The 20,567-nt window shown below is 37.5% G+C and overlaps 1 pseudogene; it reads left to right on the forward strand.

Moving 5' to 3' along the window:
* Positions 1 to 18,518: 18,518 nt before the first annotated feature.
* Positions 18,519 to 19,530, forward strand: LOC133754784 (CCR4-NOT transcription complex subunit 1-like; annotated as a pseudogene).
* The last annotated feature ends 1,037 nt before the right edge of the window (positions 19,531 to 20,567 follow it).

A 20,567-nucleotide genomic window follows, 5' to 3' on the forward strand; every position in this document is an offset into this window, starting at 1 on the left:
GGCATGTTGGAGATATTTGGTTTCTTCACTGTGGTGTTTTTTCTTGTTACACTATGGCTCTATATTAAGTGGACTGTCTGCTTTCAGTGGAGCCTTAGAGGCTTGAGATGAGTGTGGACTGAGAGCTGTGTTTGGTTCCTCAGGGTTGAGGGTGTGTCAAGGATGACACTCCCAGGTTAGGTGTGGTAAATCTCTCTTTCTTTTTTTGATTTAAAAGGGAAGTAATTCCGCACAGCTGAACGTAATTGGAGGTAGTTAGCAGGCAAATGATATACCCACAGGAGCCAGAGATCGGAAGCTCTTTCCCAAGGACCACACAGGGAATCTCTGCTGCCCTCAGTGTGGGCTCCAATTCTCCTGCAGTCTCCCACTGGGTTGCCAAGTTAGATGCTAATCTCCTGTTATTTCACCCCTCCCCACAGAGTCAGGTTTTTCTGCTAGGCTCAGGGCTGGTGCAGACCTGAGGTCGCCCTGCTTATGACGTATGTCCAAAATGGCGCCTGCTCTGTCTTGCTCGCCTGTGAGAGGTGAGCGGAGAGAGAAACTTGTGTCCGTATCAGTCACTTTTTTTATTTTTTTTCTCTCTTCTAGTTAGCCTGGTGAACTTTTCCCCACGGAGTTTCAAGCCTTGTTCCCTCTAGCCTCCTCTTTCGCTTGCCCGCTGGTATCTCGGGCTATTGAGGTTCGGCTCACCTCGCGTTCCAGCGCTGGTGCGTTGAGTCTGCCGCTGGTGTCCCGAACTTGGGCTCCCACGCTCTCCACGCAGGTCCACTGTGAATCACTAGTTCCGGAAGAGTTTCCTCTGCTGTTTCATCCCCTACTCTTCCTTGACACTGCAGTATCTCCACTTATATTAAACTTTCTCTCCCCCCGGACTAAGTGTGCTTCCTGCCTATTCCGCCATCTTGCCGCCTCTCCAGATTTATATTCTCTACCCCTCTCCTGTAATTCTTCCATATAAATAAAATAAATAAAATAAACAAAGATAAAGAAAAAGCCACAGTGGAACTTCTATGGAAGGAAATGGAATTCCAGGGACCTGTGTGGAATGTGTGGATGTGCAGCATGAACATGAACACAGCATATGACTCCAGCAGTGGAGATCCAGAAAGGTTACCAGCTTGAAGATGGATTTTAGGTCAGACTGCAGCAACCTTTGGTGATTTAGCCAGTGTGAATTTATCCAGGAGCCCCAAACATTAGAAGGTAACCTTGGTCCCAGTGGAAATGGAAGGGGCATGTTTGACTCATCCCACGCCACCCCCACCATGGTGCCTGCTGCAATTAGGGGAGGAGGTTGCCATTTCAGGCTAAAGTAGCTGCTGCAAAAGCCTTTATGCACATACTCAGCAACTGGATGAGACAGGATGGCATCTTCTAAGCAGTACTGTCAGCAATGATGGGGATACAGCAACATTCAGTCAGTGGCTCTTGTGTACACATATAATTCAGAGATTCTAAATAGAGGGAAAAATCCATGGTCATCACTGACTTTGAGCCTGACTGGGGAAGACTGATAGTGGGCTGGACACCCAAAAAGATTGTGTGAGGACCCCATGCTCCTAATATACCACAGGCTATGGGGCTCAAGCCACCTAAGAGGAGCACCCACAGATAGCTGGCTCAAGGAATGTCTGTCACTCTGGGTCAGAAAGTATGGTGAGGCAGAGTGGACCCTCTGCACCCAATGACTGTGAGAGCCTTGTGTGTTAAGACTGTAGGAACTCTGTGGTGGTAGGGGAGGGCACATGTAGCTGGGCCTCTGGGCAATCACTGTGCGAGATTCAACATGCTCAGAGCTCCCTGGTCACCTGAGATCAGTCACTGCCCTGGGATACAAACTTGAAGGCTGTGTAGATCATTTGTGCAGTTCACATGGCAGTGTACATGAATGTTACACCCACTTGGGATTAAGACCCAGGCATTGATCACCTTAGAGAAGAGGAGGTTAAGATGTGATCACACTAACAGAGGTGATCATTCCCTACCCTTCTGTTATCAAGAAGAGATTTACCCTTAATATTTGCCCCACCATGAAGCACTGACCAGAACTCCCTGGCCACACCCAGCACACATAAGGACATTCACCGAAAGTGCAAACATTCCACTAAGCCACAGAAGCACAGTTCAAAAATAAAAGTGATCAGAGGGAAAAACAAGTATCTCCACAAATGCCTAAAATAAGTGAAGAAATTTAAGAAACAAGAATAAGAAGACAACATGACCTCATCCACAAAGGAACACAAAACATTTGAATATGAAGAAGGGATTGATGAAATGCCAGAAATTGAATTCCAAAGATTACCCACAGGATTACTCAAAAGTAACCAGACCCAAATTCATGAATTAAAGAAATTCATACATGGCATGAATGAAATTTTCCCATGAATTGAGATTTTAGAGAGAAATCAAAATGAAATATTAGAAATAAAGAATTTAGGGGGCTGCACTGTGGTGCAGTGGGTTAAAGCCCTGGCCTGAAACACTGGCATGCTATATGGGTGCCAGTTCTAGTGCCAGCTGCTCCTCTTCTGATCCAGCTCTCTGCTATGGCCTGGGATAGCAGTAAAGGATGGCCCAAGCCCTCGGGCCCCTGCACCCATGTGGGAGACTGGAAGAAGCTTCTGTCTCCTGGCTTCAGATTGGCACAGCTCCAGCCATTGCAGCCATCTAGGGAGTAGAGCAGTAGATGGAAGAACTCACTCTGTCTCTACCTCGCACTGTAACTCTATCTTTCAAATATATAAAATAAATCTTTAAAAAAAGAAATATAGAATTCAATAGATCAAATTAAAATATGGTAGAAAGCATCAAAACAGACTTACTGAGGTAGAAGAAAGAATATCTGAGTTAAAAGAAAATTCCTGGAAATTTTACAGTCAGATAAAACTAAAGAAATTAGAGAAATTCGAAGCAGTGTTGGAGATTTATGGTATACTATCAAATGACACAATGTATGGTGCTTAGGATTTCCTGAAAATCTGGAAAGAGAAAATGGGCCAGAAGGCTTATTTAGTGAAAGAATTACAGAAAACTTCCCCAATTCGGAGAAAGAAAGGGACATTCAATAAAAGGAAGCAAATAGAACTAGTAGAAATGACCAAAAAAGATCCTCAGCAAGACACATCATAGTCAAACTTTCCACAGTAAAAGATACAAATAAATTCTAAAATGTGGATGAGAGAAATTTCAGATTACTTTCAGAGGTTCTACGATTAGAATAACAGCTGACTTCTCATCATAAACTCTACAGGTTAAGAGAGAATTGAAAGATATAGCTCAAGTCATAAGAGAATAAAATACTACATCATATAAAGCTCTCATTTATGAAATACAATGAAATAATGACATTTCATAGCAAACAGGAATTGAAAAAATTTGACACCTTTCCAGCCTTACCAAAAAATGCTTAAGAGTCTGCTACACACGGAAACATAAAGATAGTCAACGTTATGAAGGAATGTAAATGGAGAAAATCCCCCCATAAAACTGCAATAGAAATCCAACAAAAATAATAGGAATATTTATAGAAAATTGGCAAAGCCAACTCATTACTGATCAATATTAACTTTGACTATTAAACTGCCTCAAATTTACAGCTAAATGAAACAGACTTAATGTATCTTTCACATTCGAGACCCATGTAGTTGCTGCTTAAAAGAAACACATCTCACCAACAAAGATCCATCCAGACTGAAACTTAAAGAATGGAGAAAGCTATCCCATGCTAACAGAAAGCAAAAACAAGGTGGTGTAACCATCTTAATATCAGACAAAATAAACTTTACCACAGGAATTGTTAAAACAGAAAGAGAAATGTATTATGTAATGAGATCAATTCAAAAGGAAAATTGGACTTCAAGAAATGTATATGAACCCAATTACAGGGCACCTGCCTATTTAAAAGAAATGTTAATGTATCTAAAGGGAGGTGTATGCTGTGATACAATAGTAATGGGGGACTTTAACATCCCACTTAAATTAATGGACAGAAATTCAATAAAGAAACAATATACTTAACAGAAATTATGGATCAAATTATGGACCAAATAGACCTGATATCTACAGAGGTTTTCACTCTACAGTTGCACAATATACATTCTTGTTTTCAGTGTATGGAATCTTCTCTAGGATAGACCATACACTAGGCCAAAATAAAAATTAAGGAAAATCAAAACAATCAGAATCATATGATGCATCTTTTCTGACCACAATATAATGAAGCTAGAAATTAACACTCAAGAATTTCTAGATTACATGAAAACCCATGGAGAGAGAGCAACATGCTCCTAAATAAATGGTTTGCCATAGATGCAATCAAAAGAGAAATAAAAAAATAAAAAATGAATGAAGATGATAATACATCATATGAAAATGTATGGATATAGGAAAAGCAGTGTTAATAGGGAAATTTACAGCAATTGTTGCCTACATCAAGAAATTGGGAAATAAATGTTAATCTATGTATTTCATGGACCTAGAAAAACAGCAACTAAATGCCAAATTGGGAGGAAATATACAACTTAGAGAAGAAATAAGCAAAAATGAGCAAAAAATTATAAAAGATCAGTAAAATGAATAGACGGTTTTCTGAAAAAGTAAAACTGAAACACGGCACTGACCCAGCTAACCAAAAAAGGTGAAGAGCCAAATCAATAAAATCAGAGATGAAAAAGGAAATGTAACAACAGATATACAATTAACATGCAAAAAACAATAACCTTTGTATACATAGACAGTACCATGTTGAGAATGTAATTTTAAGATCAATCTCATTTACAATAGCTACAAAGTATAAATACTTTATTATAAATTTAACCAAAGTTGACAAATATCTCTATTTCAAAAACTATAAAAAATTAAATAATTAGACAAAGACATCAAAATGGACACATCTTCCATTTTCATGGATTGGAACAATCTATATTTTAAAAATGCACATACCACTGAAAGCAATTTACATATTATAAAAATACCAAAGACATTCTTCTCATATCTAGGAATAATGATGCTATTATTCATATGAAACACAAGAGACCCCAAATAGCTAAATCAGTCTTACACAACAAAAATAGTCAAAGGCATCACAATAGTAGATTTCAGGACATACTAGAGTGTAGTTATAACCAAAACAGTTTGGTGTTTGTACAAAAACATACAGGTAGAGGCCAATGGAACAGAATAGAAGTTCCAGAAATCAATCCATGCAAAGGAGCTAAAATCAATCCCTGGAGCAAGGACAACCCCTTCAACAAATGGTGCTGGGAAAACTGGATCTCCATGTGCAGCAGTGTGCTACAAGTCCACAACCTAGGCCTTGCACAAAAATCTACTCAAAATGGATCAAAGATCTAAATCTACAACCTGATAAAATCAAATTATTGGCAAACAGTGAGGAAATTCTTCAAGACACTGACATGGGCAAAGACTTACTGGAAAAGATCCCCAAACCACAGGCAATCAAAATCAAAATTGACAAATAGGATTACTTCAAGCTGAGATGCTTCTGTACTGCAAAAGAAACACTTAGCCCAGTAAAGAGGCAATTGACAGAATGGAAGAAAATAGCTGGAAACTATGCAACTGATAAAGGGTTAATATCCAGAATCTATAAAACAATCAAGAAACTCAACAATGACACAACAAACAATCCAGTTAAGAATTGGGCAAAGGACTTGAACAGTCATTTTTCAAGAATGGAAATTAATATGGCCAAAAGACACTTGAAAAAAATGCCCAGAATCACTAGCCTTCAGGGAAATGCAAGTCAAAATGACAATGAGTTTCACCTCATCACAGTTAAAATGATTCTCATACAGAAATCAACAAATAACAAATGTTCATAAGGATGTGGGGAAAAAGGTACACTAATCTGCTGTTGGTAGGAATGTAAACTTGTCCAACCACTGTATAAGACAGCATGGAGATAGCTCTAAAATCTGAACACAGATGTACCATATGGCCCAGCTACTGTACTCCTTGGAATTTCTGCAAATCAAGTAAAGAAAAAAATTGGTATATGAAAGAGTTATCTGTACTCCCATTTCATTGCAGCTCAATTCACAATAGCTAAGATATGGAATCAACTGAGATCTCCATTAATTATTGACTGGATAAAGAAATCATTTTATATATTTGTGTAAATATACAAATGTGACATGATCTGCCTCAAGTGTTAAACTCAACTACATCTCTGTGATGCCAACTGTCACAAGAAAAATGCAGCATATCAATTATCTCTATCTCCTGTGATGCCACCATCCCACATGGGTATAGTTTTGAGCTTCAGTAGTCCATTTCAGATCTGCCTCTCCACTAATGTGCTTAGAAAAACAGAGGAAATATCCCAAATTCAAAAGCCCTTGCACTTATGTGGGAGACCTATAGGAAGCTCCTGTCTCCTGACTTCAGCCAGGCCCAATCCCAGTCACTGTGGCCATTTTGGGAGTGAACCAATGGATGCCAATCTCTCTCTTCCTCTATATTTCCCTCTTCCTATCTGTGACTCTGGCTATCAAAATAAAAATATCTAAAAACTAAATAAATATATATAAAAATAAACAAACAGAAAAACTTCTACCCCAATATGATCAATTATGGCTCTGCCTATACAGGGATGCCCTGGCAGAACCCTTGGCCCTGTGGCCTTAATAAAATTTTCATTTGTTGTAAAACATTATTGAATGAATGCTATGTCTACATAACATTTTTCAACATGAGAAAAATATCTTTCAAAACCAAACCATTATGTAGACGCCCATGCTATGAAATAAATGTTTTAACTACTACAGAGATTTAGTGAGCAAAATTTAGTAATGCAGGGTCCAATGCGGTGGCACACTAGGTTAATCCTCTGCCTGTGGTGCCGGCATCCCATATGGATGCCAGGTTCTAGTCCCGGTTTCTCTTATTCCAGTCCAGCTTTCTGCTGTGGCCTGAGAGGGCAGTGGAAGAGGCCCAAGTGTGTGGGCCCCTGCACCTGCATGGGAGACCAGAAAAGAAGCTCCTGGCTCCTGGCTTTGAATCAGCGTAGCTCTGGCCATGGTGGCCATTTGGGGAGTGAACCAATGGAAGGAAGACTTTTATCTTTGTCTCTCTCACTGTCTGTAACTCTACCTGTCAAATAAACAAAAATCTTTAAAAAATTTAATAATGCATTATGAGAAATAACAGAGTGACAAGTCAAAATAGGAGTACTTGGTGTAAAAAGATATTCTACTATACTTAAAAAAGAAATATAAAAAAATTCTCAATACATTTAATCAATGAATGATCAAATCACTTAAGAAAATGAACTTAAAGAAATCATCCTAATATCTAGAAGTATGCTTTACAAAATTTCTAAAACCACAGGTTAATTTACAACCCCATAAATTCTATTAAAAAGTAGACATGAGGGAATTTGGTGAAAATAGCTAATTATAATTAAATTTGAAGTAAAATAAAAAATAAAAATCAATGAATGTAAAACAACCCAGAGATCATTCCATCTACTTTAATAATTTTAAGAGAAAATGTATCTATGGCTACATTTTGGAAAATTTCTGTGAATGATAACTTTCTTATCATAACAGTCAACTAAGTTTAAAATAAGTGACTTTGAAGGTCTAAAAGACTAAACTTGCCCTAGATACTGTGAACATAAATGTTGCCAGGACAACTTTCAGAATTTTCAGTGACCTGATCACATCATCACATCACAATTAAAAATCAAGCAAGATGGCCACAGATTCATAGTAGTGGCACTCATTTAAACTAGAGAGACAGAGTGAGGGAGTGGAGGGGGAGAGAGAGACAGAGACAGAGAGAGAGAGAGAGAGAGAGAGAGAGAGAGAGAGAGAGAAATAGCAATAAATTCAAACACAATAGCAAAAACAAGGACATTCAATACATAAAATATTTTTGATTTTTTTTTAAGAACAGGACCCTGAACCTCGGGTGCAGGGGCTACCTCTTTCTTTTTTTAAAAAAAATATTTATGAATTGCACAGAGAGAGGAGAGGCAGAGAGAGAGAGAGAGAGAGAGAGAGAGAGAGAGAGAGAGAGGTCTTCCATCCACTGGTTCACTCCCCAGGTGGCTTCAATGGCTGGAGCTGAGCCGATCTGAAGCCAGGAGCCAGGAGCTTCTTTCATGTCTCCCACATGGGTGCAGGGGTCCAAGGTCTTTGGCTGTCTTCTACTACTTTCCCAGGCCATAGCAGAGAGATGGATCAGAAGTGGTGCAGCCAGGACTTGAACTGGCACACATATGGGATGCTGGTGCTTCAGGGCAGAACATTACCCACTGTGCTACAGCACTGGCCCATGACATATTTTTCTAAAATGGAGAGAGAAACTGAATAACTTGGTTGCAATAATATTAATTAGCAGGTATTTGGTGAAAAAGTGTTTGTTACAACAAAGTTTAATGTATTTCTTAGGAATAGTGCTGTAGTGTAGTAGGCTACACTCTGCCAGTGGTACTGGCTCTGCCAGTGGTACTGGCTTCCCAGATGTGTCCTAGTTCATGTCCTGGCTGCTAGTCTTCTAATCCAGGTTTCTGCTATGGCCTGTGAAAGAAGTAGAGAGAATGGGCCAAGAACATAAGCCCCTGAACCTGTTTGGGGGACCTAGAGAAGTTCTTTGCTATTGGCTTTGAAAAGGCTCTGCTCCGGCCATATTGAAGACTTGGGGAGTGAACTAGTAGATGAAACATCTTTCCCTCTGTCTCTCCCTCTGTCTGTATGTATCTAAATCTCTCTTTAAAATAAAAAAAATGTAAAAAATATTTTTAAATGGAGTACCTAAAATCATGATGAGATCTTTCCATGTTACATGGTATATTACAGGAAATATAGCAGTGTCTAGAACGTATGATAGAAAATTTCATATGCCAATGATAAAAATCTGGAAAAGGTAAAAATGTGTCTGTTGGAAAGGAAGAATGAATACAACTGGCCTAAGACTCCTGTATATATGAAATTTTCCAGGAAGACTTAGAGAACTTTGAGCAAGCTGATGAACTTACAATGAAAATGCAAAGCAAGTCTGGCACAAGGTCACTGTATCACCACTGGCTTACTAGAATGTTAGTGATACACAGGTTATAACAACAGATTAAAAAGTAAAGTAAAAATAAAAAGTGATGTATGTGTTATAAAAACATATGTAGTGATTATGGACACAAGTAAAAATGAACACACACTATGAAATAAGATATGTTATGGTTACTGTGTGAAGTAATGTGTACTTTGAAAGGGGAAATAATGGAATGAAAAGTAAAAATAGGAAATTTTCTGATAAATAGTTCAACACAATTATATCAATATCAGAAAATATGAAAAAAACCCCAAAATTTAAATATAACAGATCATCTCATGTTCTATAATATATGAAAGGAAAGGTTCACATATCTTGAATTACAGTGTGGAAGTTTTAAAAGTCAAAGGCAACATTTAGAACCACATGTCTGTGAGAAACTATGTACGTGAGAGTTAGCAGGAAACCTACAGAATTTGAGTGTGTTGATGACTTGACAAAATGCTAACCAAGCTAAACACATAGTGTTGGGCTGGCTCAGATTAAGATATTAAAAATATGTACTGATAATAGATTTTTTAAAATTTATTTGACAGGTAGAGTTATAAACAGTGAGAAAGAGAGACAGAAAGATCTTCCTTCTGTTCCCTCCCCAAATGGCCGCCAAAGCTGGCACTGTACTGATCTGAAGCCAGGAGCCAGGTACTTCCTCCTGGTCTCTCATGCAGGTGCAGAGGCCCAACCACTTGGGCCATTCCTACACTAACTTCCTGGGCCACAGCAGAAAGCTGGATTGGAAGAGGGGCAACCAGGACTAGAACCGGCACCCATATGGGATGCTGGAGCCACAGGAGGAGGATTAACCAAGTGAGCCACAGCACCGGTCCCGATAATAGCTATAATTTAAAAAGTCATGCAATTATGAAAAGCAAATTATTATCAATGTAAGAAAAATAACTTGGGAGGGGAAATAAAAATAAGCTAATGTAGATAAAGTTACAGAAGCACAGATTGTTACTGTTGCATTAAAAATGAATGCTAAAAAATCCAACATATTTATACCAAAGATCATACCATCTATCACAGAAGTAAAAGAAGCATGTCTGGGGAATGGTGTTCTGCTACAGTGGATTAGGCCAATGGGCTTGCCCTTATCAAACATTGTGATGCCTGGTAGAAGTACAATCTATTCTGCATTACTGATCCAGCTTTCTGCTAAGGTACCTTGGAGGCATAGATTATGGCCTAAATAATCCATTTCCTGCCATCCACATCAAAGCCCCAGATGGAGTTTCTGGCTCCTGGCTTTGGCCTGGCTCAGACCCAGTTGCTGTGGCAATTAGATGGGTGCACAAATACATGGAATTTCCCGCCTCCATCTTTCTTTTCCAATCTGCCCTTAAAATAAATCTTTAAAAATCTAAAAGCCTTGACTATGTAGAAGTATGTTACTTTCAAGAATAAAAGGTACATTTAGATCCCCCAAAATATCAACATAATCTGCAAAATGCTACCTATAAAGAGTTAACAGCCAGGTATTGCATTAAATTTCTCTGAAAAAAATGTGAAATAAAGGTTGTGAGGTAGTTATAATTTCACAGGGTTGATAATATCTCAATGAACAAGATATCATGGAAGGTTCTGGTTTCTAGATACTATGACACATGAAGGTGATACATATAATGCTGAGGTGTAAACATAGAATGATAAAGGGATGCAAATGCAGTAAAATAATATTGTGATCACTGTGAGAAAAAATAAGCAATTTGTTAACAAGAGTGAGGACTAACTTTATGGTTTAATAAGTCAAGACACTACCTGTGATGCCAGCATCCTGTATGGGCACCAGATGTCCCACATCTGATCTCTCTGCTAATGACCCAAGAAAAGGAGTGGAAGGTGGCCTAAGGGTTTAGACCCTTGCCACCCTTGTGGGAGAGCTAGATGAAATTCTTAGCCTTCAGTCTAGATCAGAATTAGCTGTTGCAGCCATCCGAGAAGTGAAACAGCAGATGGATGGTTCCTCCCTTCCTTCCTTCCTTCTTTCCTTCTTTCCTCTATCTCTCTCCCATCTCTCTTCCTCTCTCTTTCTCCCTTTCTCTCTCCTCTTCCTCCCTCCTTCCTTGCCCTCCTACCTCCCCTCCCTATAGCACTGAATTTCAAATAAAAAAAAAATTTAAAAAAAGGAATGAGGTGTGCAAAACCGTCAGGTTAGGTGCTAAAAATAGTCCATTATAATTGCATTAAAAGGGGAAAACAAATGAAATCTTTTCCAGGGAACATAAATAAATTATATATGTCACCATTTACCTGAATAACAATAAATAAATCGTGACACAAATATTCTGTTGAAACTCTTAGAAAGCAAAATCTCATAAATATTGAGAACAAGCAAAAATAGATTACTGAAAAGAATGAATTATCAGAAAGCTTAAGATTTTTCTGAAAATATGTATGCATGATAACTTAAGGAATATTTTGTGTGAATAAATGAGTAATCTGGTAAGAGTAATAATAGAATGGCAAACAATTGTAAAGGCAGTTGCTGAAAAATACATCATTAAAATTACATTTAAAATGGGAAATAAAGAGAAGGTAAAACAATCCCATTTCCTTGAGAATAATCATAAATAAAAGATGATGGTACATAGGTTTTTTAAACTACTAAGTTGGGTATTTTCAAATCATAGGAAAATTCAAAGTTCCCCAATAACTGAGAAAAGTTTTAAAAAAAATGTCATCAAGAAGTGGTGAATAACTGGTGGGACCTAAGATGGGTTTAAGATTTGTGTAAATGAAGATTGCAGGGACAACTTACAGTTTTGATATAAATGATGAGCTCATATCAAAAAAGGATATTAGTGATATATAGATAAAACACATAATATCAAAGACCAAACTAAAGAATTAGAAATATTATGAGGGGCCAGTGCTATGGTGCAGTGAATAAAGACAGTGCCTTCAATGCCCGCATCCCATATGGATGCTGGTTTGAGTCCCAGCTGCTCCACTTCCAATACAGCTCTCTGCTATAGCCTGAGAAAGCTGTAGAAGATGGCCCAAGTCTTTGGGATCCTATACCCACATTGGAGACATGGAAGAAGCTCCTGGCTCCTGGCTTCAGATTGACACATCTCCGGCCATTGCAGCCACTGGGGAGTTAAGCAGCAGGTGGAAGACTTCTCTCTCTCTCTCTGCCTCTGCCTCTGTAATTCTGCCTTTCAAATAAATAAATAAATAAATAAATCTTAAAAAATAAATATGAAATAAAAATATGGCATATATACACAATGGAGTACTACTCAGTCATAAAAAAGAATGCAATCCCAAGTTTTACAACAAAATGGATGCAACTAGAGTCCATTATGCTTACTGAAATAAGCCAGTGATAAAAAAGGCAATGTATGTTTTCTCTTATATGTTGGAGTTAATATAGGATACAACAAACAAAATGCATAAAAATGAAATTGACATTATGACATACTCATTGTTTATGACCTTCTCTATCTTCCTGTGGAATAATAGTTTTCCTACTTTTTACCTGTTGAACACTGTCGTTAGTGGTGCATTAAATCTGTGATTATAAAGTAATTTTAATTATTATTGCAAAAATTAAAGAAAAAAGAAAGCAAGAGGGGGAATTCAGGGAGGGGGCAAATTGTGGTCACTTTCCTGGAATTGTATCTACAAACTTCATGAAATCTGTTATTTTTATACAAATAAAAATTTAAGAAGAAATAAAATTCATTTATAATTACTGTGAGAACAAATGAATAATTTTAGTTGAAATGGTAATTGTGTGAAAAGAGAATATGACATTACTCTAAAACAGACTATTGAACATTGAACAAAAGGAAAACAAAAAAAATATATTTCAGGAAAGAGAAATCAAAGACCATATAACTTACCACAATAATCTTATTTTTTCTTTCCTAACCACAATTTTCTTAAAGGAAATATGTGTATAGAACTATTCATCAAAACTTTCAAATTTTGAAGAGTCTCAAATAATCTTTAATGGCATTTGTTAACTGCAAGAATGAATTATCAGATGAATCTAGGACGTATCTGAAAATACATGTCCATGATGGTTGCCACAATAACTGTAATATTTTTTGGAGCTGGTGATCTCATAATGAAAAATTCAACCATGATGACCATGCATTCACAGTGCTAAGACTGGCTTACAATACCAAGTTAAAGAGATATATAGGGCACCAGTTCCGTGGCGCAGTAGGTTAACCCTCTGCCTGAGGCACCTGCATCCCATATGGGAGCAGGTTCTAGTCCTGGCAGTCCCTCTTACAATCCAGCTCTCTTCTGTAGCCTGGGAAAACAGTAGAAGATGGTCTAAGTGCTTGGGCCCCTGCACCCACATGGGAGACCAGGAAGAAACACCTGGCTCCTGGCTTTGGATTGGCACAGCTCCTGCCATTGTGGCCATGTGGGGAGTGAAACAACAGAAGGCAGACCTTTCTCTCTGTCTCTCCCTCTCATTGTCTGTAATTCTACCTGTCAAATAAATAAATGAATGCAAATTGGTTAAGCCACTATGCTGGAGATTCCTCAGAAACCTGAACATAACCCTACCATACAACCCAGCCATCCCACTCCTTGGAATTTACCCAAAGGAAATTAATTTGGCTAATAAAAAAAGCCATCTGCACATTAATGTTTATTGCAGCTCAATTCACAATAGCTAAGACCTGGAACCAACCCAAATGCCCATCAACAGTAGACTGGATAAAGAAATTATGGGACACGTACTCCATAGAATACTATACAGCAGTAAGAAACAATGGAACCCAGTCATTTGCAACAAGATGGAGGAATCTGGAAAACATCATGCTGAGTGAATTAAGCCAGTCCCAAAGAGACAAATTTCATTTGTTTTCCCTGATTGGCAACAACTGAGCACCAAAGGGGAAACCTGTTGAAGTGAAATGGACACTATAAGAAACAGTGACCTGATCAGCTCTTGTCCTGACTCTAGATGTACAATGTAATACTTTATCCTTTCTAGTATTTGTTGTTGTTGTTGTTCTAGTACTAGTAGTTGAACTCTGTAATTAACACACAATTATTCTTAGGTGTTTAAATTTTAACTGAAAAGTGATCCCTGTAAAATTTAAGAGTGGAAAAAGAGAGGGAGGAGATGTACAAGTTGGGACATGCTCAATCAGACTTGCCCCAAATGATGGAGTTAGAAATGTACCAGGGAATTCCAATACAATCCCATCAAGGTGGCATGTACCAATGCCATCTCACTAGTCCAAGTGATCAATTTCAGTTCACAATTGATGGCTCTGATAGGTCTAAGAGTCAAAGGGATCACACAAACAAGACAAGTGTCTGCTAATACTAACTGATAGAATCAAAAAGGGAGAGAACTCTCCAACATGGGAAGTGGGATACACAGCACACTCATAGAACGGCAGACGTCCTAAACAACACTCTGACCTCAGAATCAGCCCTTAAGGCATTTGGATCTGGCTGAAGAGCCCATGAGAATATTGTAGGCATGGAATGCCAAGATACCATGGAAAAGAAAAAAAAAAAAGAAGACCTAAATGAAAGATCTCTGTGAGTGAGATCCCAGTGGAAAGAACGGGGCCATCAAAGAAGGAGGTGCCTTTCTCTGAAGGGAGGAGAGAACTTCCACTTTGACTATGACCCTATCGGAATAAGATCAAAGTCAGCGAACTCTAAAGGCTTCCATAGCCATGGCAACTCATGACTAGAGCCTAGGGAGATTACTGACGCCATAAACAGGAGTGTCAAATTGTTAAGTCAGCAACAGAAGTCACTGTTTACTTACATCCCATGTGAGATCTGTCCTTAATATGTTGTCCAATGTGAAGTAATGCTATAACTAGTACTGAAACAGTATTTTTACACTTTGTGTTTCTGCGTGGGTACAAACTGATGAGATCTTTACTAATTATATACGGAATCGATCTTCTGTATATAAAGATAATTGGAAAGGAAAAAAAACAGCTGGTGTTAAATTGGAAATGGCATAGAAAATTAATTAATTTTTAAAAAAATATTATGTAGGATCTCTGTCTTTAATGTGCTGTACACTCTTATTTAATGCTATAACTAGTACTCCAACAGTATTTTTTTTCACTTTGTGTTGCTATATGGGGGCAAACTGTTGAAATCGTTACCTAATATATACTAAACTGATCTTCTGTATATAAAGAGAATTGAAAATGAATCATGATGTGATTGGAAGGGGAGAGGGAGCGGGAAAGGGGAGGGTTGTGGGTGGGAGGGAAGTTTGGGAGGGGGAAGCCATTGTAACCCATAAGCTGTACTTTGGAAATTTATATTCATTAAATAAAAGTTTAATAAAAGATAAATAAATAAATAAAATATTTTTAAAAAAAGATATATACGTGTTAGCTATAAACTCAAATGCAAAAACGAAAAAGATGTTATGAAATAAAATATATTATGATTACTATGAGAGTAAATAAATAATTTTTAGTAGCTATGATAGAATGACAAGGATATAAAGAAACTGTTGAAAACTAGACTATTGAGGCTGATATTGTGGCAAAGTGGGTAAAGTCACTGTAGTGCTGGCATCCCATATGGATACAAATTTGAGTCTTGACTGCTCCACACTGATCCAGATCCCTGCTAATGTGCCTGGGAAAGCACTGGATGATAGACCAATTCTTTGTCCATTGCACCCTTGTGAAAGACCTGGAAAAATCTTCTGTACTGTTCCTTCACTCTGGCCCAGTCTTGGACTTTGTGGGCATTTTGGGAGTGACCCAAGAAGGAAGAATTTTTTCTCTCTCTATCTCTCACTCTCACTCTCTCTCTTCCTTTCTCATTGTAACTATTGTTCAAATATATAAAATATATTTAAAACATATACTATTGTAATTAAGGTAAAAAGAAAAACAAATAAAAATTTTCCATGAAATATAAATCAAAGGAAACATCACCTGCTAGAATAAAAACACTGGTAAGATATACGGATTTAGAAGTAACCTACTGATATTTCAAAAAAAAATCAAAGGTAATCTCACAATTCCATAAATATTCACAATTACCAAGAAATATTATGATTTGTAGGAGCCAGTGTCCATATTCTCCTAAAATGGCTCTGAAAAACTGTGTCCATGAAAATTCCCAGAACAACTTACACAATTTTATGGCAGTTAATAACCTCTTAATGAAAACACCAAGAAAAATGACCTGAGGTTCACAGTGGAAGGATTTTCATAGAATAGATTATTAAGATATACACAGGTGAGAGTTACAAGACCAGACAAGATAATTAAAGGAGGATGCTGGAGATGTTACAAAATCAAATATATTATAAGAAACAATAATTTCACAGAAACAATAGAACAAGTCGGTAAAAGTTTGACTTCAAACTATATGACTACAATTACTCTACAAAGGAAAATGAATGAAAAAATACAGAATGGAAATTAAAGAAGTTCAAAGAAGTTAGCAGAAAAAAATTCAATGAAGCCAGTGTCTGTACCTCCTCTACTGTAACACTCATATGCCGATAGTATTTATAGAATCCCATAAACTTCAAGTAAGTTAAAAATTTGTTCATGGGGGCCAACATCCTGGTGCTGCAGGTAAAACTGCCATCTGCAAAACAATCATCCCTCATTTGTGCTGGTTCCTAACCTGGCTGCTTCACTTCCAATCCAGCTCCCTGTTAATGGCCTGAAATATGCAGTGGAAGACAGCCCAAGTGATTGGGCACCTGCAACTCATGTGGATTTGGGAAGAAACTCCTGGATCCTGGCTCTTGGCTCCTGGCTACAGCCAGATCCACCCAAGGCATTGAAAAATTTGTGGAGTAAACTAGAATATGGTAGATTTCTTTCTCTCCTCTCTGTGTATCTCTTTCAAATAAATAAACACATATTTTTAAAAGAAAAAAAGAAAAGATGGCTCTAAAAATGGATTACATAGACAGTGTGAGTTTTCAGGGATGCCAAGATTTCTCAAAATATGTGTGCATGACAATTTTAAGTAGAGCTTAAATAATCTTGCTGGAGTTCATGACTTCACAGTCAAAATTTAATTTGTTTACAGGTTCATAAAGAATAAACCTAGACTAGGATATTAAAACACACACAGCGGTAATGGTAATCTGAAAGATGAAACATAAAAATTGGATGTTTTATGAATTGAAATGTATTGATTAGTGAATAGAAATGAGTAATTCAGTGGGACAAATGACAAGTTAATAAAAGACTCAAGGAACATTGGTGATTAATGGACTATTACAACACATTAAAAAGGAAAGTAAAGACTCAAGAAAAAGAAAATCAAAGACAATGACAATGACACGTATCATAATAGTCTTCAACTACTTTAGTTTTCCCAGTTAAAAGGTAATTTAGAGTCCCACAAACATCCATAAAATATACACAACATATTACCTGGAAGAGGTGAATGATTACCCCATCCTAAGATGTCTATGAGAAACTGTGTACTTGAAAGTTGCCAAGACAACTTACAGAACTTTGAAGAAGCTGATGACCTCACAATGTAAACCCTAGCAAGACGGCCTCCATTTCACCAGGCAAATACTGACTTAAACTAGAATATTAAAGATATATGCAGATGGTATGCTGAAAGTAAAACATCAAAAGAATTCTAAAATACTGCAAATATTATGAAATGAAAAGCAATATGCTGCCATTATCGTGACAAGGAATAAGTATTTTGTTCCAAACAATACTAATGTGACAGAAGAAAAGAGAAATGACCTAAAAATAGAACATTCAAATTACATTATATCTGTATTTGTGGTAGTTATATATTCAGAGACAGCATCAAAACATAAAGGTTGTAGGTGTTTTAAAATAAAAAATATGGTAATTATCATGAGAAGCAATGATTATTTTGTGGAGCATCTAATTTAAAATGAAAAAAAAGATTACATTTTTCTGTCCTCTCAGAATTTCACTTTTACAGTAATTATTATTCATTTTACTTTATTTTACAAAATATTAATCTACAGTGGGATGGGGAAAATCTTGGTCCTTCCTATAGATGGTTTGAAAAGCACTGCTCTAGTAACAAGGAGCTGCACCATTAAAAATGTATTGACATTATACAGACTAAAATATTTAATTAATTGAATAATAAACTCCTTCTTAAGAGTAGGTTTTCTAATTATACCCATAAGCTTTCTAATTATACTCACATTCCATTTCTCAGAACACAAGTAGATTTGCATATTACTAATTTAATTTTATATTTTCTTACCTGTATTTGCTTACTGTATCAATCTGGGATCTTAATAGAGAAGTTTGCATATATATACACATATACATACATATATATATATATATATATAAAATCTCCTTTATTTAGATGATGGTAGATTTTAATCACATCTACAATATGTCTACACAGTAACATCAATAACAGTTTCGTCAAACTCAGCACAACGGCCCTACTAAGTTGACTGAGTTGAGTTAATATTTACAATATGATCCTTATCTATTGCAAGAATACTGGCACATACGCCACAGAAGAAGAGGGGGCCTATGTATGCACAGCTACTGATTGATTTATTCAAATATTTAGCGCCTTTCCTTAGAAATGTGGAACTCACCAAACCTATGCAAATCCTCTATAAGGGTACTTTAAGAGTGCTGCTGGTTCTTTTGCACGACTTCCCAGAATTCCTTTGTGATTACCATTATGGGTTCTGTAATGTAATCCCACCCAATTGTATCCAGCTAAGAAATTTGATACTGAGTGCCTTCCCAAGAAACATGAGGCTCCTGGACCCATTCACTCCTAATCTGAAGGTGGACATGTTGAGTGAAATTAACATTGCTCCCTGGATTCTCACCAATTTCACTGGAGTGATGCCACCTCAATTCAAAAAGGATTAGGATTCTTATCTTAAAACTCGATCACCAGTTACCTCTCTGATCTGCGCAGCAAACTACAGGTGTCCAATGAGCCTGGCAATCGCTACAACCTCCAGCTCATCAATGCACTGGTGCTCTATGTAGGGACTCAGGCCATTGCGCACATTCACAACAAGGGCAGCACACCTTCAATGAGCACCATCACCCACTTGGCACACATGGACATCTTCCAGAACCTGGCTGTGGACTTGGATACTGAGGGTCGCTATCTCTTCTTGAACGCAATTGCAAATCAGCTGTGATACCCCAGTAGCCACACTCATTACTTTAGCTGCACCATGCTGTACCTTTTTGCAGAGGCCAACACTAAAGCTATCCAGGAACAGATCACAAGGGTTCTTTTGGAACGGTTGATTGCAAATAGGCCACATCCTTGGGGTCTTCTTATTACCTTCATTGAGCTGATTAAAAATCCAGCATTTAAGTTCTGGAACCACCAGTTTGTACACTGTGCCCCAGAAATTGAGAAGTTATTCCATTCAGTTGCACAGTGCTGCATGGGACAGAAGCAGGCTCAGCAAGTAATGGAAGGGACAGGTGCCAGCTAGATGGAACTGTGTCTCTGTTGTAAAGGTGTCAGCCTGGAGGTCCCAGTGCACCAAGTTCATAAACTGAAGAATCCTTTCTGCTCTTCCTGACTTTCCCAGCCCTTTGGTTCTTGGGTATTTGCCCCAACTACTGCTGGGGTGAGCCTCCCTGTCTATGTGGGCACGTTCCAAAGTTTAAATGCATTTTTTGACTCTTGGCCAAAATTTAGAAGATGCTGTGAATATAATTTTCAACTTGTTTAAATATATGAAAGAGAAAAAAAACCAATATGATCCTTATCAATCCTGAACTCAAAACATCTCCTTAAAACAAATGTAATCCCCAAAGAAATAACAGTTCTACTTCCATGTCAAATAATAAAAAAATACTTAGAGCCAAAAATGCACAAACTCCCTAAAAGAGCATGCACATTCCTTGCATAAATAGTCACCCTTCTTGATATCTTGTAACTAAAATTTTTAGGATTTAAAGTTACAAATACTTAAAGACTCTGAGGCAAACTGTTATATGATAACATGATAAAAAAGAGCAGTATTTGAAGCACAGAAATATTTACATAAACACATTCATAACAAAATAATGAAGTAATATTCAAACACCACCACCCTAGGCTCTAGCCCCCACCACCATGGCTGGAAGCCAGGTGACCCCATGAGCCAACCACCAGTGTCAGCTCCACCCCCCATCCTAATGGGATTTGCTACTCATACTTCCCTTCCCACCCCAAGTAAGGTTTTAAGTGGACCTGTTTCTGAATACATGTCTCTCTTTCTCTCCATCTCCTAATCTCTCTCTCACTCTCTCTTGATAACCCTCTTACACTCGCCTTATCCCTCTTTTCCTTCTTTATCCCTTCCATCAGGTCTGCTGGGATTCCCCCAATGAACCTTTTCCCTTAAAACAAAACAAAACAAAAAAGAAATCATCAAAAAATCTCAGTTTGATAGAATTTGTAACTACCGTGTATCACTGCCCATTCCATAATCCTTTTGTCTTATCAGAACCTCAGCTTGTCATTCTCCTTTAGCTCATGAGAAAACATTTGTTTTCACTTATTGTACA

The sequence above is a fragment of the Lepus europaeus genome, unplaced genomic scaffold (assembly GCF_033115175.1).
Source record: "Lepus europaeus isolate LE1 unplaced genomic scaffold, mLepTim1.pri SCAFFOLD_29, whole genome shotgun sequence".
NCBI classification, from domain to species: Eukaryota; Metazoa; Chordata; class Mammalia; order Lagomorpha; family Leporidae; genus Lepus; species Lepus europaeus.